The sequence below is a fragment of the Vicugna pacos genome, chromosome 24, assembly GCF_048564905.1.
Source record: "Vicugna pacos chromosome 24, VicPac4, whole genome shotgun sequence".
Classification (NCBI taxonomy): domain Eukaryota; kingdom Metazoa; phylum Chordata; class Mammalia; order Artiodactyla; family Camelidae; genus Vicugna; species Vicugna pacos.
In genome coordinates, this window is record NC_133010.1 from 3,395,801 (window position 1) to 3,420,763 (window position 24,963).

Here is a 24,963-nt window from a genome sequence, read left to right on the forward strand (position 1 = left end):
ACAAATATAAAAATTGATATTAAAATAAAATTTACATTAAATAAATCATATAAGCATGAGAAAAATCAAAATTCAGTTGAAAACCCCTGCAATTATCTTTTGGTTTAATTTCTTTCTTTCTTTTTTTTTTATGAGACACTGAGGGAGCTGGCCATGAGTGTCAGCATAGCACAGTAATGTTGGGGGCAGATTGCCTGGTTTTGAAACTGGCTTTGCCACTTACTGTGACTTTGGGCTTCTAACTTCTGTGTGCCTCCGTTTTCTCATTTGTGAACTGGAATAATGATAGTATATGCTAATATAATAAAGTATTTAGAACAATTTCTGGCATCCAATAAGCATATACAAATGTTGGCTATGATTATGACCCCTGAAAATCTTACCTGGCTGTGGCTCTGGCTTGTCACTGTCTTACATGCTATATTTGACACACTTGCTAGGAAAAGACATGCTTAATGTTTTTACCTTCAGACACTAGTGCAGGAGATGCCTTCTTGCCTGGCCCTCTTACACCCGTTGCAGAAGGGCAAGAGATTGGAATGAATACTGAGACTAGTACTTCTGCTAGGGAAAAAGAGCTCCCTCCCCCATCTGGCTTCGCTTCTAAGGTAGGTAGCATGTAAGTCTGGCCCAGCTAAACCAACTTCTTTTCTTTTGATTTTTTTTTAATATGCATGTTGCTAATTTCTTATTTCTATTTTTTTTTAATTATGTAAATAAGATCTCTAGTTTTCAAAGTAATTTCTGCTAGGTGTCGTGTCCCCTAATTTTTTGAATATTCAAAATAATTTAAATGACACGTGCTTTGTTGAAATTGCTCTGTCCTATTTCTAAGTTTTAGGGTCTTTCTTAAACAGTATCATTTTTATAAAGGCTGAGATGTGAATTACAGACAAAATTTATTTAGAAACAAATATAGGTTAAAGTGACACCTGTAAAATCATTACATCAAACAGAACCTTGAAGACTCTCCAGTTTGCTCTAAATCATGGTACATCCTCATTCTAAGAGCCTGGGCAGGTGAGTAGACTTTTGCTGTCACTTTTAAAGAAAAATGCAGATGTCAATTACCAGCTTAATACATTTTGAACTTTCCTAATTCTTTGCCTTGAAGACATTGCATGTCTGGAGTGAGTGTATACACAAAGAATTGTTATTGTGTTATTAAAGAGTTGAAGGAGGGAACATTTCCCATCTTTGATAATCTTAACAAGAAACATTCTATTCAAAATAGATTTTATTTAGAAATTGTTCATAATTATCTTGAGAAGAATAATCTTCCTACACAGGCCAGTGTGTGTGCATGTGTGTGTATTTCTTGTTAGTTGTATTACAACTACATCAGTCATTCACTGGTAAAGATTTTTAATGACTTTTTTCAAACTAACCCTCACATATGATCTAGCAAATGATTTACTGGATGAACACATGACTGCGCTGAGAAATAGTGCCAAAAAAGTGGCACACACTAGATGACTTTGCAAATAATAAAATATAACAAACTCCCTGCCCTCACCTTGAATACCTGTTTCTCATAACTTTCTTCATCTCATGAAGGTATTTTCATTGTCTTCCATTCAGTAAGCCCATCTGCTACCTTTAGTTCCGAAGTTAATTTTGATGATGGCAGAAGTTTTCATCAATTAAGATGCTTGTGTAATTCTGTACAAATTTCAGACCTGGTCATGTGCTGGTACAATGACTCTTACAGCCCATCACATCATGACTTTTATTGCATAAAATAAAATCATTCACCTAAGTAGGCCTATGACTTAAATGATGCAGAACTTCTAAAATGTGATTTCCTCTGGTTAGAAAAATCAGGCACATGAAGTTTAGTTACATTTAGTTTTCACTTTCAGTAGGAATCACTGTAAGCCCATTCTGAGGATCCTGCTTTCTAATTCTTTGGTGTTTTTTTCCTTATTAGTATAACTAGCCAAGGATAGCAAAATTTCATTTTTTTCCAATTAAAATTCATTACCACTATACACAAAAATCAGTCTTAAATTGTTAGTTACATAGCCATTATTCAACATTTGAAATTTGTAATAAATTGAGAATATTTTTATTACCAAAATTTACATAGCTAACTAATACTTAAATACTAGTTAAGTAAAACATTTTCTGTGCTCACCTGTAGTATTCTTTTGTGACTCTGTAAATAATAACTCATTAAATTTCATTGTTTCTCATATTCTGATATTCTAATATTTTTGTTCTTGCAAAATTGTAAAGACAATTTTTCTTCACCTAAAGCAGTTTTAATCAAACTTAAAGACATTTAAAACTTAAAAATTCATGTTAGCTATTTGGCAGTATAGCATTGATGTTTATGTTCAAAGATAATAGGCTTATATATTTTTGATAAGATCGCCAATTTAAAAATTAAATATACTATTGTCAAGCTCCCATTAATTAAAAATAACTCATGTAATATTTTCCTATCCTAATTCTATCTTTTATTCCCAAGTAACCTTTTTCAAGTTCTACTTAGTAATCTATTAAAAATTTAGGTTGAATTGCCAAAGTTCTATGTGTATATATTTAAAATTAGATGATTACAGAATCTTTTTCTTTGTTAGTTCCAGACAGTCATCTCTGTCAGAAAAAAAACACCAGAGCCTCCCCCCATAGCAAGGAGAAAGGTGTGTGAGAAAGCAGAAAAACCAAAGACCAAGGAACAAAAGCAGTCAGTTACTAATGCTTTTTTATCTGATAGGATGTATAAAACATCAGCGGCACTGAGATGCTAAAGGACAGCAGTGGAATTATTTTCCATATTTAGGCTGACTCTGGGGTTGTGACTGATTTGACTTAAGACAATCGAATCAGCTGTCAGCTTGTGGTCTTCTAATTTTCTTGGTCACACATATACCTGTAAATTAAATCGATCATGTACTCTGATTTATTTTTCAATTATTTGTGTATGTCATTGTGGACTTAATATACGTTTGAGGAGAGGTTTATTAAAACTGTAACTCAAATAGTCTTCTAGAAAAATTTGAAATTAATTCTGACTGTTATCTGATAACACAGATTGATTTCACCGCTTTAAAGTGGTTGAAAAAATCTGGTGTTAGAAGATGTGTGAGTTATGCTGTTTTTTTGCTGTTCTTTCATATTTAAATTGGCATTATGATTAATTTTGTTGTTGTTGAAATCTTTTAGAAGCTATGTGTGTGTTTTGTGAGGGTTAGTCTGCCTAACAGTATATAATATAATCCAATGGTCCACTTACCTGGGCATTTGTAAATTGCAACACCACAACATGCAGAAAGTTATAAATGGGTTAGAGCCCCTGTATCCTTCTACCTGTGGCACACTCACCTTTCCCTTGGGTCACCTAATGGGCTGCAGATGGCAGGTCGATCTCTGACATGGTCTTAAGTGAGAGTATCAATGGCAATCTGTATTCAAATATTGGTAAAGCCAATTTCTTCAATATTAAATATAAAAAGAAGTTTTTGGGTATTTTCTGTACCCAAATGAATGATCTGATACCATCCCCTCCCCTGTACCATCATGCACACTCTCTACTTCGACCATTGGTTTAACTGCCTTGAATGTCATGGAAATTGCTCTAATCATCCTTGCTTCCTGTATTTAAGGATGTAATTTACCTGTTTCTACTGAATCAAATATCTCAAAGAATAACTAGGAGATAGGGGATGGAGCAAATAAGTAATTGAAAAATAAATGAATTAATCAGTTGAATAAGCAAATCCTTCTTAATCTCTCAGGGTCTGTTTCCTCATCTATAAAGTGAGCATCTTGGTCTCAAGTGTAAAATTGTATAATTTTAAATTTGCCTTGATTTATTCATACTGAGTTTAGATTTTAGCCAACAGAACTGTTTCTTTAGTGCCGTCTTTGGCCAATCTAACACAATCCAGTGGGGGGAAAATTAAATTGTTCAGAGTGCATTTTATCTTATGAAAAAGGAAGAAAGGAAGTAAGGAATTCTCTATTGAGAAGCTTTTTTTTTAAAAGCATGTTTCTTATAACATTTCTAACAAACAAAAGTCAATTAAAGCCACCTATTTAACTTTTTTTCCTTGTAGCTCAGACTCTGGAGCCTCAGAGGCTAGTCTTTCACCCCCTTCTTCCCCACCAAGCTGGCCCTGTAATGAACTGAATGTTTTTAATCGTCTCACTGTTTCTCAGGGAAACACATTAGTTCAGCAGGATAAGTAATTCATTATGTTAAAGAGTCCCAACTACGGGTTATAATATTCCTGAGCCTTTCAATACAATCTAGGGAGAACACTTAGCTCTCTCTCTGTGCGGGAGGTGGAGACAGACTTGTGCACTCGTGCTGTATTTTACGTGTTTTTCTAATGGGAAATGAACTATATACACAAAGTTAGATGAATTTATTTTCCTGCTGATCATCATTCCCTGCTGTAGATTTGCATTGCTCCACTGCAGCACTTGCCTTGCCTTTTCCTTTCGCAAGTCAGTTAGAATTGAAGCATTTTTGTGATCACTTGAAGTTGAAATTCCTTGGGATTCTTCATCTTCATTGAGCCCATAAAAGCCTCTAATTCAATAGCCTGCCTTGAAAAGAGGCAAATTATTTTACCTTTGGTGAATATCACAGCTGACAAAGACCATGTCACAGATGTGTAACATGTTATCATTTGCTTGTTCTGCAAATCCACCACAAAATTTGAGTCATTGTGTTCCTGAAAAAAAAAGAGTATGTGTGGAGGGGATAGAACTAAGGGTGGGCTGTTGGGGAAGAAAAGTTGGAGGGGTAGGGAAAATATAATTTTCATCAAAGTTGAAGTGAAAAAATATTCCCACATTGAGCCAGAATCTCTCTTGTAAAAATGTCATACTAAAGGTGTTGCCATAAAGTATTTATTAAGTCTGACTTGTCTGCTTTGATTTTGAATTATAACATTGTGGATGTATGTACTTGATATCCAGCCTCCCACGCCAATTTGTTTTCTATGCTGTGATCTTCCTATACATATCAACGATTTCTGAAATTACAGGATACTGTTTAAGATCTGTCTGGCATGTTTGGTAACGCTAAATGGCTCTGTAGACTTAGAAAGATACACTATTATTTTGAAGTAATCTTTAATCTACTTAATTTATGGATAAAATTCTTGATTAGATTTTGATATGGTTTAATCAGTAGATGATATGTCCTTTAAAGTGATCTAGTTAGGTGATTTTTTTTTAAATTTAAAAACAAGTATTAAAAGATTCTTGAACATTGTTAAATCATACCTCTCATTTAATTGAGAAAAGAGTAGAACATTAGGAATGCCTTTAGGAAGTCCATTTTTCACTAGTGATATGAAGAATTACTAAATTTTGTCCACCTTGTATTTACAGTAGTAACATTTTGTCAGTCTTTTGGTAATCGTGACAGTCTAATCATAGTTCCATGTTTTTTACTGAAATAGTTTATCAGCTACCAATTGTTTAACTGCATTGCCATCTCTATAAATTAAAACTTAGAAGAACTGACTACCCCAAACCCTCACCTACCTTCTGATTCACTTTCTTTGGGCCCCTTTTTGAGACTAGCATATTTCACCTGCTAGAAGTTAGGTCCCACACATTGTTTCTGATGACATGACATGCGAGCACCCACTCTGTTCTCATCCTTCCCAAGCCTATTGTATGACACTACACGCTAAATATTCAGTATCATAATAACCAGCCTTACTGTCAGTCCTGGAGAACTGAGGGTCAGGCTGACAGGAATGGCTCAGCTATTTTTAAAATCCCACCAAAACCTCCCCGCTGTTACTGAGGGACTGGCTAGGCAGAAGGCCTCCATGTTTTTGAAATGAGTTATATCAGAAGTTATTAAGTTTTGACTGATTCGCTCCCGACGCAGACATGTATTTGTGTAACTTTCATATGAGACTCTACAGTAATTATCAAGAGGAATGAAATTCATTAATGTTTAGTGAAGTGGGAAAAGTTTCCTGGTACTAGTCAGACTAAATAGCACCTTGAAGTGATGGACTTCATTTACCTGACGGTGTTCCTCTTCAGGGCCTACATTTTAGAAAGCGAGGACAGATAGGTTCCATGAATCAGTAATAGACCCCCCCCAAATCTTGGTAGAAAACATAAGAACAAAATATTTTAGCTAATTTAGGTGTCTATTGAACTTGCTGATATCCAGCGCAAATAGGAAAGCAGGGCCCACTAAAGGAAATGTTTGCTGTGTTTCTATTATTCATACCATTGCATCAGCTCAGCCTCAGTGTCCGCCTGTTACCATCTGCAGTCTTTCTCCTCACAATTCTGACTCTTTCCCTGTAGGTCTGATGAGAGTGACTCTTCTCTGTCGGAGGTACATGGGGACTTTCTGCCTTTCCTACCTTCTGACCTTTCAGTGATGTTCTAAAATGCCTTCCTAGAAACTTTAAGCAAGTCCCATTTTCATTGCATTCATAACTGGTAAGTGTCAATGCACTAATATTTTTAACCATAAATTTTAATATATATATAATATATTTTTGTGATCATAACTCTCCAAGTAGTGGCAGAGTTTTTTGTATAATAACATAAAAAATTGTGCTACTTGTTTTCTGTCTATAATCTAAAAGTTTTCTTTAGAAGAAATTTAGTTCTATGGAAATTAATTTCCTCAATGAATATTGCCCCCTCAAATTGTGGGAGATGAATAAGGTAGTTTTTCATGTTGGTTTATCGATTTTAAGTAAGAAGCTTATGGCAGGGTTTGTGATGAAAAAAGGTATGCTGGGGAAAAAGGATACTATGGTACCTGAAGTATAGAAAGAAAAAGAGGTTTTAAAAAATAATAAATATTTTTAACTAGTAAATGCTATTTTAGAAACAACAATGTTGCATTTTTTCATGTTACAGATTTTTTTGGACCCTTAATTTCTTTTTCTTTCTATCATTTCCTCTTTACACTAATCATTTTGTCTCCTTTCCCTTTGCACTTTCCCCCCATGTCTTATGGCCATTTTCCTGATCATCAGTAGATCCTCCAGAAGTCAGGCAGGGGAAGGGAGAGGAAATTAATATCATTCACAGCATTGCAAGACTTTACTGGTTTGGCATGGAACAAAAGTAAGCATTTTTTTTCCTTCACATCAGGTCTGTTGTGTAAGTTTGCAGTACTTAACCTTAACTTAAACAATTTTAAAGTTGATTTATATATTTCAGAACGTGAATAGATTAATTTTAATAGGAAAAAATAGCATGGATGTATGTTTCCAATTTCTGTATTTTTTCTATTATCTTTGATATAAGGTAATCTCTACAAAGTATTAACCCTAATATTCTGAATATATGAGAGCACTTTTAAGTATCTAATGAATAAAATTCTTTATTTAGTGCTGAAATTCTTTTTCTTCAAAGGTCTGAAAAAATAAAAACAAGTAAGAATGAAAAAAAGACATCCTGGTCTCTAGGCTTTGCCATACATTGTCACTGGAGGCAAATATTTACTTTTGTAATATTACAACCTTTGACATGACAGAATTGTGTTGGATGTTATGTCATGAGGGGAACATTTAATAGCTGCTTAGGATAAAGAGAATGATCTGAATGGAGGCAATTTTTTGGAGACATAGTATTCTGTAACTGAGAATAGTGTTTAGTTTTTTTCCCCCTTAGGGTGATTTGTGTCATTAAATGCAGATCATGCAGCTCTTAGGCTGTTAATGTGGATTTTTTTTTCTTTATAGTCAGCTTAGAATATACATACATACATACATACATATTCTGTTTTCGAAGTAACAGTAGCAGTTGACTGTGTATTAGACCATAGCTTTCAACATGTGAAGCAATAGTTACAATTTGATGGCTTCAGTTCATAGCTTTTAAACCCCCCATCAGTTAAGATTTTGAAATGGCAGATTCAGACTTTTGAGGAGGTTTTGCTCCCATTTCAGTTCTGGTTAAATTCTTAGATTACCAACAAGTTACTGAGCATTAGTTTCAAAAACCTCAAATCGATGCATGTATGCAAGTAATACTTTGGATTTTGTCATTACACGTCCATGTGATTACAGTTCCTGGTATTATTTTCTAGTAATGAGGAACTCCCTTCAGTTTGTGAAATCATTATAACTAAACCCTAAAAATAAAGGATTTTTAAAAATCCTGAGCCTAAATTTACTTCCTTTAAATTTCTATTCATTGGCCTGTCATCAGCCTTCTTGAGCCATAGTAGAATTAATCCAGTACATCTTTTTGTAGGTATCTGACAGATCTTTTAAATATTCAGCCATTTAACTGTGCTTTTGTATGCTCTCTGTAATGAAAGCTCTCATATCATCTCAAAAGTTTTAGATTCATCTGTTCCTAATAAGATATAGTCTAGGATCTGCTTCCACAGTTTTGGAAAATCTCCCATTTTTCAGAGTTCTTCTTAGAATGTGGCATCCAGAGCTCAACCTCACTCCAGATGTGGCCTCAGCAGAATATAGTAACTCTCTTGCTTTCTTCTGAAATATTTACCTCTATTGCACAAGTCATTGAAAATGTTGGTAGGGGAATCAAAAATTGTTAAGCCACTGATCTCATATCAATAAACAAGCTTCTTTAGCTTGTAAATTGAGTTAAGTCCCTTTCCTACTTGGGGCATTCTCTTCTCTCTTCAACTTAAATTTTATGTTTAAATTTTTTCCATTGAATATTTTAGTGCTAGGTATGTACTTAAATGACCTTTGTTTGTAATTTTTTCTAGGCAGTGCATTGCTTTAATATATCAATTTAATACACAGGCCATGTCTGTCTTTGTTTCTGAGGACAGATTGACTAGGCATTGAAGGCCTCTTTCCAGACTGGCAGGAACATGGACCCTTTAGGTGTGGTTCTTCAGCCACTGGTGGGACTACCTTCCTACAATAGGGTTTTACTTACTCACTTCATCTGCAAAGATATCATTTGAAAAGCTTTTTGTATGGACTTTTTTGGAGTCAACATACGTTGTGAATATGACATTCCCCTAATATGCTGCCTGTTAATTCTACAAAGAACTTCCCCATGAGATTAGTGAGCTCATGTTATCTCTTATAGATGAACATCTAAGTGTTTATAATTATGTAATGTTTTCCTCTGTGAGACTCAACAAGAGTTACCCATCTGTAATCTCTGAAATCCACTATGTTTCTCCTTTCTAGAAAACTGGGTCTATGTGTTTTATCCCCTTTATTGATCCTTTTAGTGTCCCAACAATGACTTTGCCTCCACAATGGTGTATACTTTCAAAACCTTGTGACATAATGTTTCAGAAACAGAAGTACTGGAACTCATTGAACAAGTCTTCTTTATCAGTTCTAACTTATCTCGGGCTTATATTTCTTCTGAATTATCCCTGCCCCTTGCATCATGAAGGTTGTTCTCACTCATCAAGAAGAAGGAAACAGACAGCTGAGTTTCATGCCTGCACCTGCCCTCATATTATGCCACCTGTCTTAGATGACGGGCATATTTCAGCATAATTTTTCTTATGCTCTGAGCAAAGTTACATTCATCTTATATACTTATCATGTCTTAATTCACACTCATCTTTAGTCTTCCTCTTACATTTATTTCAGTTCAGATCCTGTCTTAAATTCCTTTAGGATAGGGACAGTGTTTTGATAAACTTTCTATTTCCATAGTTCATAGTCCAATGGCATAAAGCAGAAACTTCAGAAATACTAAATTTATCAGAAAGCTCCCTAAAGAGCCTCACTGTTCTCTTAAAATTTTACTCTTAAAATTTTTTTCTTTTACACTTCTAAGAGTTTTTAAAGTTTTTGCTATTTTTGAGCCATTCTCCCTTTAGAATTTCTGTCTATGTAAATATTCGTATATTTCTTCAAATTGGTTTGAAATTTGCTTTCTTAGTATTTTAGGTGGCATGTGTTATGCTTTCTCCAGGATGTCTTTTTGGACATAGAATTATATTCCAACCTGACAGAGAGTCACATCTTCCAGTCAGCCATCATTTATACTTTCATACCTGTCAGAATTCACTATACCTGAACAGCTCCCAATATTACTTCATGAAATTTGAACAAGATGAAATTACTAATAAGAAAATCCAGATGCAGCACTGGCTTTGCTCCTTGCAGAAGGCACCTGCTAGCTGACACCTGATTAGTCAGTGCACGCCATCACTGCTTTTACTGTTTCACACTGTGTCCCTTTGCTTAAAAAATGAGACAAGGAGCAGTATGGATTTAATTACTATTACTTGGAAAGACTTCTTAAAGTCAGAGAAAAATAATTAAAGTAGTTTCATGATACAGCTACTGAAGTAAAGCTTTGGTTTTTTTTTTTCTCCCATCTCAGAGGCATGATCAACCCACTTCCAGCTTCAAAAGGAATTGGAACGCCCCACTTCTGTGTGGGCACGTAGCTGAAGGGCACACACAGCTGCGCTCTGTGTGAGGGCTACTGATGCTCTTCTCTTCACTGGATCAAAGGTACTGGTTGTTGTGTCATGTGGGTACATAACAGATCTTTTAAAAAATGATTACGTTGAGCTGGTTTTGAAAAAAAGTCAAACCGCTTAAGATTCATAAGAATCTGAGAGATAATCTGGTTCAATCCCTGAATTATATAAAATATAAAATCACTGACTGCATGGTTGGTAAGAAAGTAAAACCTCTTTTGATGCACTGTGAGTAGAATGGCACGGGGATACATCTCTCTATGGTAATTGAGCATCTAATGTGTGCAACGCCCTGAGCTTAGTAATGCAGGCTGCGTAAAAATCTATGAAAGGCCATTGCAGCATACAGTGTGACAGAGAGAGTAAAGTGGGTAGCGGCCACCGTTTCTTGAGCAGTCCCTGTATGTCAGAGGCTGTACTGGACAGTATGCAAATTACATCTCACTTATTTCTCACAACAACCCCAATGACGTACATATTGCATCCTCACTTTACAGATGAAAAAACTGAAAATTTAAGAAGTTAAATAATTTCCCCAGCTACACTTAGAAAGTGGAAGAGCCAGGATTGGAAACCTAGGTCTACTCGTCTCCAAACCTGCACTCTTAACCCCTTTGGTAAAATGGCAGGCAACTAAAAAAAATCAACTATAAATGATTTGAAAATTTATAGACTAGGTTTTGGGGTTTCAGAAAAGGGAGAGATTATGCCAAGCTGTAAAAAATAAGAAAAGCTTTGATAAGGAGGTGTTTAAGATGAGTCTTACAGGATTGTTGCTATTGACAGGTAAGGATGGGCAATCAAGGTCAGAGAAGAGCAGAAGCAGAGACGTGGAGGCAGAAGTGGATTTGGGGGGAGGGGGGTTGTATAGCGCAAGCGGTAGAGAGCATGCTCAACATACACAATGTCCTGGGTCCAATCCCCAGTACTTCTCCTAAGCAGAAATAAATGAATAAATCTAATCCTTAAAAAAAAAAAAGGAATTTGCAAACTAAATCCAATTGAGTTGAAATGTAGAATATACATGACAATGGGCAATGAGACTAGGAAGGTGAGAAGGAAGCATGTATAAGAATTTGGGGAGCTAGTTAAAGTTTTTTAGCATTTAGGGATGTTCCAAGACTCAGTTTAATCAGAAAAATTTTTGCTCATTTTCTATGAGGGAAATAAAAGAGTCTAGCTTATGCGATGTGAATAATTGCAAGCAATTCCCCCATTAAAAAAATTTACTCTACCTAAACATAATTTTCTAATGATTCAAGTTAAATTGATTTCTCCAGTATAATTACACATTTAGCATGTCAGAAAAACAAGATAAAATAGTTTTGTGATTATGTTTTTTGAGTCAAAGATAAAATCCATCCATCAGTGACTCCTGGAAAGAAACGTATGTGTATTTATGAGTATGGAGTGTTGTCAGGAGGTAAGAGCAGATTTTGAAATGGCTGATTTAGGATGGCTGTTTAAAATTCAGGGGCAATTTGGAGCAAGACTCTTTTCACATATCTATTTCAAAATTTTGCGTAATTACTTTTTTAATACCGTGTGATGCATCCCTAGCTTTCATCCAATCCTTTACACCTGCTTTGCCCTTGAACCTGTGGCAAGTTAGAAGTTAGGAGTTAGGATGCCTGTTTCAGGTTAATGGAATAATTACTGTTCCCTTATCATTGTTTTCTCATAGAAGTCTAATTTAGTTCATATTGACAGTATTTCCTCTTTTTTTGTTTTAGATTGTACTTTTAAAGTGTGGAATCTGGTGACTGGGCAGGAGATAATGTCACTGGGGGGGTCATCCCAACAATGTCGTATCTGTAAAATACTATAATTATACAAGTTTGGCCTTCACAGCGTCGGCATCTTATATTAAGTTGTGGGATATCAGAGACTCGGCAAAGTGCATTCAAATGCTAACGTAAGTAACTTAAAGAGAAGCAGCATAAGGGGCAAATAGCCCTTGTTTATAAATATGAGAAAAGATAGGTCTGTGAATGCATTTTTGTTTGTTTATACCTGTCTACTTGCAAGGAACATTACAGTGTTTACAGTAAGAATGCCAATAAAGTAAGGTGAAAAAACCTATTGAGAAAATAATATATAAGAGTTCAATATTAAACAGAAAGGGAGAAGTCCTATTTGATCTGTGACTAAGTACACATTTCATATTTCCTCCCTAACCAAATAACTAAGGAATTAAATTTTCATAGTATTTATTACTTACATAGTTACATGCTTCAATGAATACCACTCCTTGAAAAATGGCTCAAATCACCATAGTAGATGGTGAAGAAGTACTTTCAACACTTAATTAGCATGTATTGAGTAACTGAGAGGATTTTTTTGTTGTTTTGTTTTGTTTCATTAGGACTTAACACTGCCTTGGGGTTAGCCCATATTTTATAACTTTAGGTTGTGTTGGGTGATTGGAAGATGAGTTTGTTTTCTGTGTTTCTTATCATATATGTCTTTAAAATGTAGAGCAGATGATTCTTTTTGTCGTAAGATTGATGAACTGTTCTACATAATTAAAATTAAGGTGAACTCTGTTGGTAATAAGAGCAGGGAGCATAGGAGTGGTTAGTTTTTACAAATTCGTAGAGTGGGGTTATTAACATTAAATTCTATGTTGCATTTTGAGAATTACTAATTATTTGCTGTATTGAATACAAGTCTCTTGAGGGAAGTTTTGTAGAAAAAGAACACTGTTATCTTATGTTAGAAATTTACCCATCCAGTTGACTCAGTAAAATCTAATTTGAAAAGATTGATTATAACTTGATATTTTAGAAGTTTACTGAGAAAATGTTCCCAAATTTAAAAATACATTTGCTGCTTAGAACTTGGCTGAGGAAATAGAAGTAAGTTATGGTTAAGCAATAGTAACTAATCCATATATGATTGGGTTAAAGTAAACAAAAACTGAAAATAATTTTTAAATTCCTCAGTGTCTTTAACTGAAAAGGGCAAATCTTACATATGAAAGGAATATCAGTAGGCTCACCCCTCAGGGGGCTTCTGGAAACTGCAGGAGAATGAATTACCTTTGTGGCGCTGCATCACCTGTTGAGTTTTTAAATCATTGTCATCTAATCTTTTCTGAATCATACTGAAGTCATCCTTAACTCAGGACTCAGAATTCCTAGTGTTTAAGAGACTTGCAAATTAGGAGTTTAAAGCCATGTCATCTTGTTTTCTTCATTCATTCATTTATTTATCTGTCAAAATGTTTATTTATAAGTGCCAGTCACATGTGTGTGAAGTGCTGTGCTAAGTAAGGTGCTTACAGTAACCAGATCTTGTCTGCAGCCAGTTTCCTAGGAATTTAAGGAATTCTAAGCCTAACTGTTATCCAGAAGTGTGACTTATCTTGCTGTTTCATCTCTGTTAAGGTCTTCAGGTCAAGTTCCTCTTGGAGATGCTTGTTCTGCAAGTACCAGCCAGACAGTTGCTATTCCTTCTGGGGAAACCAGATCAGTCAAGTTGCACTGAACCCAGCTGGCACCTTCCTCTATGCAGCTTCTGGAAATGCGGTCAGAATGTGAGATCTTAAAAGGCAGAATTTTAAAGGAAAATGTACTTTTTGCATACAGCAAATGTATTTTTCACTCATCATTAGTGCATGTTAAATCTAATTTTTATAACCCCATAAGTTAATATAAAATCTTAGGCTTTTCTGTTGAAAACAACACTCCTAAATGTCTCTTCTGTCCTCACTAGCAAACTCATGATTTTCCTTCTTTAATCTCCATTGCTGGGGAAAATGTATATGAAGGAAAACAACCTTCCTTAATACATGTCTCCCAGTTGTGTTGTTTACCAAGAAGAGACCCAGACTCTCATCCTACCGGCATCAGCACCTTTGAAAGAATTATTTTTTGTAACATCAGTCATGCATCTTATATCTCAAGTTTTTCAGTTTATAAACTTTACAACTTTGCACATAAATCCTCACAGGGTTTTGGTGAATATGAAATAATATATGTAAAAAATGAAGTATTAAGAAGATGAAGTGAGTAAAAAGAGAAAAAGGATAAATTGAAGTATGAACTTTTATCCTTCATTTGAGTGTTTAGTTCTTTAAATCTTGGGAGCAATAGAATATTAATTTATTAGTTAACAAATAGTTATTCAAGATCAATTATGGCAGATGCTGTACCAACACCATGATAGACACTGGGGATAAAGACTAAGCCAGACAAACGTGGGGTCCACCTTCTTAGAACTCATCTCATAATGGAGGATAAAGGCCATTGAACAAGCAATTACAAGATACTGAGTTAAGTTTGCAATTCAGGAAATTCAGGTAATAATCCAATCTAGAAGGAATTTGTTAGTGGTTAATAAAAGGGAAATTTATTTTAGAAATTTTCAGAATAACTAGTTATAGCTTGTAATAATTTAATGCATGACTGAAAAGTATAATAAACCTAATTTATATATAAATAAATGAGAGAGAAAGAGAAAGAAGAAACACAGCCCTGAGTACTGTTTTAAAAATGAAAAGTAGAAAAAGATTGCTTGTTTAAGAAAATTAGGAAAGAGAGGAAGACTTGGTTTATTCTTGGAGTCAGAGTACTGTGGAGGAAGAAACTTAGTCATAACATGAGGCAGAGAAGATCAGCTTTTGAAAATCTTTACACTTTCTTTTCTGCTGAAGAGTTAGATCCTTTGAAACCTGCTTGATTTCAGCAACATGATTAAATACAGATTCATCTTAACAAAGTAACTAAGAAAAAAGTTGTCAAGAAATGGTAATGTTCTGGAAGTGAAATATATCTCTGCATCCCATCAGCTTGATTTGAGGCAGGGCTATGAAACAAAGTTTCACTGTCACCCCTGGATAATTGACATCATGTGTTTTCCTACCAGTCAGATACATTCCTGGTCATTTTCATATCTTTAAAATAACTGATGAAATGGACTACCTATTTACTGCTGCACATGTGTACACACATAATGTCCATACATGTGTGTGTATATGTGTACACATGTGTATATAAGATGGGTGTACATATACGTGCATGTGTATATATGAAAATATATGTGTGTAAAAAATAACCTTACATTTTCCATATTGTTATTTTCTAGTTATATCAGTGATGTAGTTGTTTTAATCCAATTTCACACTGGGTCTGATAACATCAGTCATATGTCTATAACATGTGTGGACATTTAACTGGTTAAAGTTTACCTGGACTTAGGTGGGAGTTAAAATTAACCTGTAGCAAGTTTTTGGACTTTTGGTGCCTTTTTGTTTACTACCTGAATCACGTTAGTCACTTTGGAATAACTTGTTTAGTACTCCTGATGCTTCCATCATAGTTTGGCCAGTTTTTGACTGTTAATTTGAACAGAGTTGTATAGAGGTGGAGTTAAATCAAGTAGAAAATGATGAGCAGTTTTTATCAAAGAATATAGATTATTTTTGTTGAGGATTAGCCTTAGCACGCTAAGAAATATTTCCAAACAAAATTATTTTTATTTTATTTTTTAAGGTCTCAGTCCACAGGAAAGTTACAGGACACCTAGCCCTGTTACATGTCTTACTGTAGATCAGATTTCCAATGGACAAGATCGAATCATCACTGGCTCCAAGGGTCATTACATCAAAGTGTGTGTGATAGAGCTGTTGAAATATATTCTCCTATTAAATGATAGAGTTAAAGTATTTGGATACACCTAGGACTCTTTTTTCTTAATCAGTTTTCTTTTTTTCTCATTTCTAGCCTTTGCTTCCTCTCCCTGATCTTCCTCACTCATAGTTCCTGATTTTGTTGTCTTAGTATTTATACATATATGATCACTTGTCATAGAAGTGGGAGGGATTTTAAAGACTTGTTGGCTCAGTCATCCAAGTACTGCTTAAGTCCCATTATCACCATCTTTTATATTGAACATATTATGGGCTTCAGGTTTTACACAAGTAGCAGATAAGATGAGGAGAGATGCATAGTTTTATTCTGGAGATGGTAAGTTTGAGGATTTCCTTGTGAAGCCCAGTAGGCCATTTGAAAGACAAGTCCAGGGCTCAAGATAAGCTATAACTAGACATGTGTGTTTCAGAGCCAGTCAGATAGAAGCAGGTGTTCAAGGAGTTAGAGTAGTTGACACGGCCAAAGGAGCAAGAAGTTGACATGACTCAGCCTTGGGGAATCCTACAAGAACCAACGGGAATAAAAGAGAATACAGTGATAGAGCTAGGAAGCATATAAGTGCTCCTTTTTAAGGAACTTTGATTAAGAGATGAGAAATGGGTTAGTGACTTGAAAAGAGAGTGGTTAAGGAGAGAGGATTTTGTATTCTATAGACTTGAGTGTGTTTAAATGCTTAGGAGATGGGCTCAGTGGAGAGGGAAGGTGTGAACAGAAAAGGGGTGGCAATTGATGAATCAGACAAAAAAAGAGATCAAAGATGTGAACCTTGGAAAGAAGTAAGGACACTTTAGCAACTGAAAAGAAGGAATGAGTAAAAAAATGTTTGAGGATAAAAGGAAATTTTTTAACTAGAAGGAGGGTCCAGAAAGTTTATTTTTGATCACACTAGCCTTTGCAGAACATTACAAGGTCAACAGCTGAGAGATGAAGGCAACTGAAGGGAGTGAAAAGTTCTTAACAGCAGCTCTGGGGTATTTGCGATGACCACCAGGAGAGGTACCTAACAGTGGTGAAATAACCATCATGTCACTTATTTGAACTGCAACTGGATTGATATTCAGTATTTTTAGAATTGAACATACCATTTGTGCACTCATACATGAAAAAAATTGTTACCTTTAAATGCCTAACATGTAAGCAAAAGTAATGTGAAAATGGGCTCAGGTTCATTCTGAGTCATTCTTAGCAGGTTTTTTAAATTAACTTAGTCAAATATCACAACAAAACAAATCATGTCTGGTTAATATGCATCTCATGTATCTCAATAAATGAACACATATGGGTACTTATTTGTAAGTTAAATAGGATGACTGCTTTCTTTCTGCTTTCATTTAGATGTTTGATGTAACTGAAGGGGCTCTTGGAACTGTGAGTCCCACCCACAGTTTCGAGCCCCCTCATTATGATGGCATTGAAGCACTAACCATACAAGAGGATAACCTACTTACTGGGTCCAGAGACAATAGAATCAAGAAATGGAATCTGGCTCAAAAAGACCTTCTACAGGTAATGCACTGGATAGACTGGGTACTTCAAATTCACCAGTATTCTCTATAAGAACTTGAAGAGCCTCTAAGTATAACTTCATCATTTAAAGATGATATCAGTCAGGTCTTCCTCTTCAAGAGTGTTTCATTGTTACCCACCAGGGTTATTAATTATGAAAAGGGCAACATTCAACACTTAATGATAACCTCTTAGATAAGAATAGGCCCTGATAAGAATTGGGAGATCTGGGATTGCCCTGTGCATTTGCTTATTAAATTAAATCAGTCTCAGAGCAAAGCAGTTACAGTTTCTCATTTTGTTTTGTTTTTGCTTTAGGTATGCACAGTCCAAAGAAATCTAAGTGTAGCTCAAGTCAGAGCAGTGTAAATGGTGCCTCCTCTGCAGGAGCATGTTCATACCTCCACGAGTGGTGGTTCTCTCACTTCCTGTAGAATGGTGGTTGGGTTGAAGCATTTTGTCAGTAGAATCAAATATTAGTGGCTTTCCTTAATTCCTAGAGGAAAAAATGATTTAACACATGAACCTGGTCTCAGGTTCCAGCTTTCTCTTCTATTCATGTGGGCGCGTTTGTCCTGCTGTTGCTGTCACTTTCCTGTGACAACCAGATGGAAAGCAAATGAACAAGTAGCCTGAATGTTGATAGAAAAAACCTCGCAACAGATGCAGACATTACATTCAAAAGCATTTCTTTTATAGATATACATTCTTGGATGTAACTTCTATATTATGCATAGAAATATATTTATGCATAAAGTATGATCATAATGTCTGAGCTTATAATTATTGTCTTCTCATTTTGAAATGTATAGTTTAGCTGCAGCCTTCAACAGAAAGTTTTAGGCCTCTATGTTCTTGCTCAAAATTTAGGGCAGTGATTTTATGAGATAATCCCTAGAGCATACCAGGTTAAAGTGTTCAAACGTGCATGAACTATGTGTTAGAGAAAGGTGAGATAGTTACTCCTTTGAAGAGGAAGTGATATTTGAAAAATCCTGTATACTTTCCAGGTCTTTTAGATTCTATAGATTTTTAATATTCTAGCTCTTTAATACTGATAAGACTGATGATAACTAGTGAGGCAAATTGCAGAGCAAATTATAGATTTATTTCTTTAAATCACTAAGAGTGATTGCATATCAACTGATTTTTATAGTTTCCAGGCCAATTCAGTGTTCCAAATATTGAATTTTGTCAGTAAAAACATTTGTAACTTGTTTTCATACAAAAATTTTGTTTGGGAGGCTCCTCTTATGCAGATAATTTTTCTTTTTTCTCTCAGCAAGTTCCAAACGCACACAAGGATTGGGTCTGTGCCCGGGAATGGTGGCAGGCCACCCGGTTTTGCTCAGTGGCTGCAGAGGGGGCATTTTGAAACTCTGGAATGTGGATAACTTTGTGCCCGTCAGAGAGACGGAAGGTCATGATGGCCCCAGCAAAGCCATAGGTGTTAGTTCCACCCACACTTTTACTGCAGCTGAGTCACTTTTTCTGTGTGATCTTTCTCTACTTTTGTTGCTTGTGTTCAGATTTAATAAATGCTGTAAGTTGTCAATATCTGGGAATGTAGAACATGCAAAATCCTTCTTTTATTACAGTCACTCTAATGGCTGTCCATGCTGTCTGATTTCTATTTTCTGAGGTCCATTGTGGGCTCTGAGTTCGGGCTCCCCAGGCACATGATAATAATGTTACTCCTGTATCAGCTCTCTGCTTATACCGGGAAGTCTACTGCCAGATCTTCTTCTGGTGATTGTAATATTTTTTAGTCATTCATAGGTGACTAATTTCTACAGATTTTTTTTCTGCAGAAAGTTGACAAACTTGCCATTCTTCATATTTAGAACAGATTATTTTTTAAAAACCTCTTTTTACCTCTCCCACCTCTTTTAAAATACATGGTATTAATATTTGCTCCCTCCCTCTTAGGATGGCTGGATTGATTAACTTATTTGCTCTTTCATGATGAGTCTCCTGTGTGCCAGGCACTGTCCTAGGCTGTTGGGAATAGCAAAGTGAGCAAAACATAAACAAACCCCAGTTTTATTCTAAGGAGATGAAAAGAAAATAAATAAGTAAAATACGTCAGTTGGTGATGGGCGCTATGGGGAAAAATAAAACAAGGGAGAGAGTATTGGGGGGGCGGGGGGATTGCACAGTGAGAGTGGTCAGTGAGGACCTCACTGAGAACGTGACATTTAAGAAGGTGCTTGAAGGAGGTTTAGAGATGAGACCGTACAAATAACATCATATGTGTATAAGCACTTTGGAAAGGAGAGCATATGTACTGTAGCATGAGGTGCTTGTCTCCTTCAAATAAAATGTCATTTCCCCTGAATGTCTATCTTGAAAACCTTCCTATGTCATTCAGGCACCAATCACGTTACTTAATTTAACTTAAGCACCTTCTTGATTCTTTTATCCTAAGTGCATGATAACCCTGATTTTATTTTGAAGCCTCTTATTATTTGTGATGTTTTCCTCAAATCCTTCTTCATTTAGATTTGCTTTCTCTCATCTTTAAAGAACATCAAAGCCAATTTGTTTTGTGTTTCTCTAAGGTGCTTACTTTGGTGCTTCACTGATGCAATTTCCAAGATGCGTGACTTTCTTAAGAGTCACCACTTTTGTTTATCCCCTTGGAAACTTGTGTCCTTGACAATTTACTGGAAATAACTTAATACCCCTCAAAGTCATAGGACACTTAAGATAAGACTATAGAAGAATTGTGCGTCCCTGAGGCCTGTCCAGTGAGGTGTGAGAGTGCTGCAGTTCCTCTCCTCCATGACCCAGTGTTATTTTTGAAGAACTGAAATTTCCCTCAGTTTACTCCCGGTGCATCCGGTGCAGATGCATTTACCACATAACTTCAAATCAGGAAAACAGACAATAAAATCAGATTGGCTATTTTCAAATTAGTTCTATGTATTTGCTATTTAACAAACATGTGTACAGGGCTTAGTATCCACCAGGCATTGTTTTAAGAGCTTTCAGGTGCTAACTCATTTTGTCTCCATGAGAACCCTAGGAGGGGAGCATTGTCATCATCCCTTTTTACAGGAGGGAAAACTGAGGCACTGTGTAATCCCCAGTCCTTGTAGAAGTGATTCCACCATATCTGATTCCTGGATCTGTTGTCACTGATTTTTCTTAAGACTATGGGTCTCATTTTTCCTCCTTTTCAATGTCAAGTAATATTTTATTGACTGTTGAGCATGACAGTGTTGTGTTGGAGCATCAGGACTGTATTTTATTCCTTTAAAGAGGGTTGGGCTTTGTCTGCCAGGCACTTAAGTTACTTGTGGCTCAGCTTCATCTTTCTGAGACTTGTTCTGAGCTCTTCTTGGATCCCTATTGACTGTCTTAGGTGTGTGATGACACTCTCTGCTTTACTGGTCAGAACCTGAGCCTCTCCCAGCCCTCAGTGCACCCTGGGAGTCGTTTGACTTATACTTACTAGTAACTGGTGTTTGGCCTGGCCTTACAGTTGTTGCTCATGTGCAGCTTCGCCTTCAGTCAGAGACATTGGAGGCCCTCTATGTGTATTTATGGGAGTTTTCCCCCGTAGCTCCATAGTTGTTTTTGCATGCTCTCTCCTCTTCTCTACTTGATCTTGCAAATTCCAATGACTTCATACTTCCCAGGTGTTTCTTACTATTTCTTCACCTCCCATTCTGTGATTTTTCTGTTTGGTTCCCCTGCCCCCTGATGCAGTCTGGAAAGTGCTTCCAGGACCAGAACCAAGTCCATCACAGAGCTTACCTTCTCTGTTCCCCTTTTCTCAGGGATTACATGCCTGAACTACCCATTGCCCAGTGTCTGAAAATAGTTGTTCCATACATTTTCTCAAGTTTCCACTTTGTTTACAACAGGAAAGAGAACCTGGCACAAGTTTTTCTCTCCTGACTAGTAGTGGTGATTATCTTACATTTCATATGCCAAAAATTGAACTCCCAACCTTTCTGAGGGTCACTCTGTACCCTTCTCCATCTCAGTTAATGGCTTCTGTATCTTCTCTGTTCCTCAGACCTGAAACTTTCATTCCTCCCTTTCTTTCACACTCCATAACAGCAAATTCTGTTGGTGTTGTCCCTTTAAATTACATCTAGAATCCGACCACTTCTCACCATGTCTTTTGCTGCCTCACTGACCCTAGTCACCATCAGCTTCTGGATAACCACAGCGGCCTCCTAAACACAGTCCCTTGCCCATATGTGGTCTCTTCTCAGCACAGAAGCCAGAATAATTTTTCTAAAACACAAGTCAGATCATGTTTCTCCTCAGCTGACAAGCTTGTGGTTGTTGTCCATCTCATGTAGAGACGAGTCCATACTGGGCCTGGCCCTCTGAGCATCTGTTCTCTCTCATGCCACCTTCCAGTGCCCTCTGCTGGGCTCCTTCTCTGACAACACCAATCACCTCTCTGCTGGTCTTTGAGCAGAGCAGGCACATTCCAGCCTTAGGGCATTTGTCCTGGCTGATCTCTTTGCCTGCAATGCTTTGCCTTCAGACCTTCTAAGTTCTTACTTACTCAAGAAGAATCACCTTGCCATTTTATTTAAAACTGTGATTGTTCCTGTGACCTGATATTCCTGCTCCCCTTTGCCATGCTCTTTTATTTTTCTATAACATTTATCACTTTCTAATATACTTTATAATCTAATTATTTATTGTTGTTTATTGTCTGTCTCCTTTTGCTAGAAAGTATGATCTATAAAGGCAGAAAATTCTATTTTTTATTTATTTGTTTATTTTATGTTTATCCCAGGCACCTAAAATAGTGCCTAAAGCACAGCAAGTTCTCAGTGAAAATGTGCTGAGTGGATGGTTGAATGGGATAAATGAGATGGATAAATGGATAAATGAATTAGCATAGATAGCCCCTTACTGTTTTCTATGTGCATGTGCTGTGTAGGTGGATGAGATTATTATTTGTCCCCAAGTTTTATTGAGATATAATTAACATACAGCACTGTATAAGGTGTACAGCATAATGATTTGACTTACATGTATGATGAAATTATTACCATAATAAATTTAGGAGTTAACATTCATCATCTGATGTAGATACAAAAAAAAGAAAAAAAAAGAAAAAAGAAAAAAGGGTGATTTTTATTCCCGTGATGAGAACTCTTACAGGAGAGAAGACTATTGATTAAGAACTGGAAACCCTGGATTCTAGGCTCTGCTCTGTGCTCCACTGTGTTACACTGGACAAGTCATTAAATGTTCGTTATCCTTGAAATGGACTGCATAACATTTGAAATGCTTTTTAACTATAAAATTCCATGGCAACCCTTTCTTTTTTGCTTTGGATTTATTAGGAAATCAGAGAAAAGCAACTCTCCCTTTTTAGAGCCATGAGAGACATGGCAGAAAAATGTGACTATCTAATGACTGGTCCCCAATACCCACATGTTGGGTGAACAATAATGAGTTTTCTCAGAAAAAATTTGCATCCTCTGTGTTCTCTGATAGGCAGAGTGGTGGTCCACTTCTTAATAGCCTCGTTTTCCCTGTGGGCTTCTGCTGATTCCACCAGAACATAACCCTTCCTGACTGTTGACAGAGTCACCAACTCCCTGGAGTCCCTGCCCGGCCCCCGGACTCTGACCTTACTCTGGGCTCTTATGCCTAAGAACCTCTGACCTTGTCATATCAGTGTGATATTTAGGAGACAGGGTCCTGGAGCCAGACTGCCTAGATTCAGATCATGCCTTTATCACTTACTTTATGATCTTGGGCAAATTACTTAACTTCTTTAGACCTCAGTTTCCTCATCAGTAAATAGGGGATAATAGCATTATCTGTATCTTATGGTAGGCAAGGAGAAGTAAATTCATTCGTCTATGTAAGGTGCACATAGTGACAATGCTGGCACATAGTAAGCCCTTGATAATAGGAGCTATTTTAAATTTCATTATTATGGGTAACTGTTTGATATACTTATAGGACAATGTATATTTTACTTACATCTATTAAAGAACTTTTCAGAAGATGTTTCCATGATAAGTAAGTCAAAGAACTTGTTTCTTTATCTTTCCACCTCTTTTCACGTTTGTTTTTAATTTATTATTTTGTAGTCATCGAACTGTGAGAATTTGGAAGGCTCAAAATTTGCAAGATGGTCAAATGTCTGACACAGGAGATCTGGGGGAAGATATCACCAGTTATAAAACATGAATGAAGATAGTCATAAACTGAATACTGTGATAATACACTAAGTTCTTTACAGAAAATGTCATCTTGCATTTATTAGGCCAAATTGTGAATGGGATTAACTGGGAAATGTATTTGAGTCCAACTACTGAATATAAATGGTATTCTAATAAAATTGTATACTATCCTGTGTGCTTAATTTTAATATTCACCAATGCATATATAGCCTGTAATTGATATACTGCTTGATTCACATTTTTATTGTGGCTGGATTTTTGTGCCTAGCTATTAAAAAACACCTTCAAATTAAGATGTCTGCTTTTGTGACAGTCAGAAAATACACCTGGAATACAATGCAACCCACTGTTTACTGTTCAGATGATTTACATATTTAAACATGTCAAGAATGTTAGTCAAACTGTGATCTGTTTGCCTGGTATTTATATCAGTCTGTAGAGGGTTCCTGAATTTGAAAGCTCTTTTAATGTAATGGAAAAGAGATGTGAGAGGATTATTGATACTTTTTCAGAAAATGGAGTTGACCTTAATCTACTAACAAAGAATGGTAAGCAGTTTGTGCTAAATGCTGCTGTTTACTTGTAGTGACCAAAGTTGTGCAGCTGAGCTCTACTCTGTGCTCAGGACTAAACTGCGGTTACATTGTTTCATTACTGCTGTGCATGCATTCTGTGATGGGAAACTTTTTTGATGTCCTAACAGAAATATATTTTGATCTATTTATCTGTGGAGTTATTTCTATTATCACCTTTTAATTTCAGTTTTATTAAATAGGAGTATTTCTTTCCCTTTATATCTTAATTGTTAGGGAGAGGCAGGCCTGTCTGAAGCACTGGGACCTACAGACCAGTGACCCCCTTGGCCCCCATCATCCTGGCTCACTGTTCAGAAAGCACGTTCATCACACTGGTATCGCCTCCAAGTTCCAGGTGGCAAAGGGGAGGGGTTGGGGGCGCACACTTAGACACCAGACTAGTTACCTCCAGACCCAGGCCCTCCCACCCCCTGGCTCTGTGGCCTCCAGAACTTCGTTCTCCCTGCCCATTTCCTGATTTGTAAGTGGAGGTAAATGCGGTGCCTCTTTCAAGAGCTACTGTGAAATCAAATTAATATTAGGGCGATCAGCTGCCCTGCTTTGCCCAGGACTGTCCCAGATTTAACATGGGACATCTGGCATCCCAGGAGACCTGAGTTCCCGGACAGCCAACAGGGAGGGTCACCCTCATCAAA

The 24,963-nt window shown here is 36.4% G+C and overlaps 1 long non-coding RNA gene across 5 annotated transcripts; it reads left to right on the top strand.

Annotated features, from left to right (window-relative positions):
- The first annotated feature begins 454 nt into the window (after nt 1–454).
- On the top strand, nt 455–24,456 carry LOC102529220 (uncharacterized). Of its 5 annotated transcripts, none has more exons than XR_012063805.1 (8): nt 455–608; nt 6,298–6,435; nt 6,984–7,074; nt 10,294–10,427; nt 12,130–12,311; nt 13,786–13,934; nt 17,386–17,556; nt 23,640–24,456. It is a non-coding gene; the product is annotated as an uncharacterized lncRNA (long non-coding RNA). The 5 variants fall into 5 exon arrangements; XR_012063806.1 differs by lacking the exon at nt 455–608 and adding an exon at nt 2,630–2,648; XR_012063804.1 differs by lacking the exon at nt 455–608 and having other exon boundaries at nt 5,896–6,435.
- The last annotated feature ends 507 nt before the right edge of the window (nt 24,457–24,963 follow it).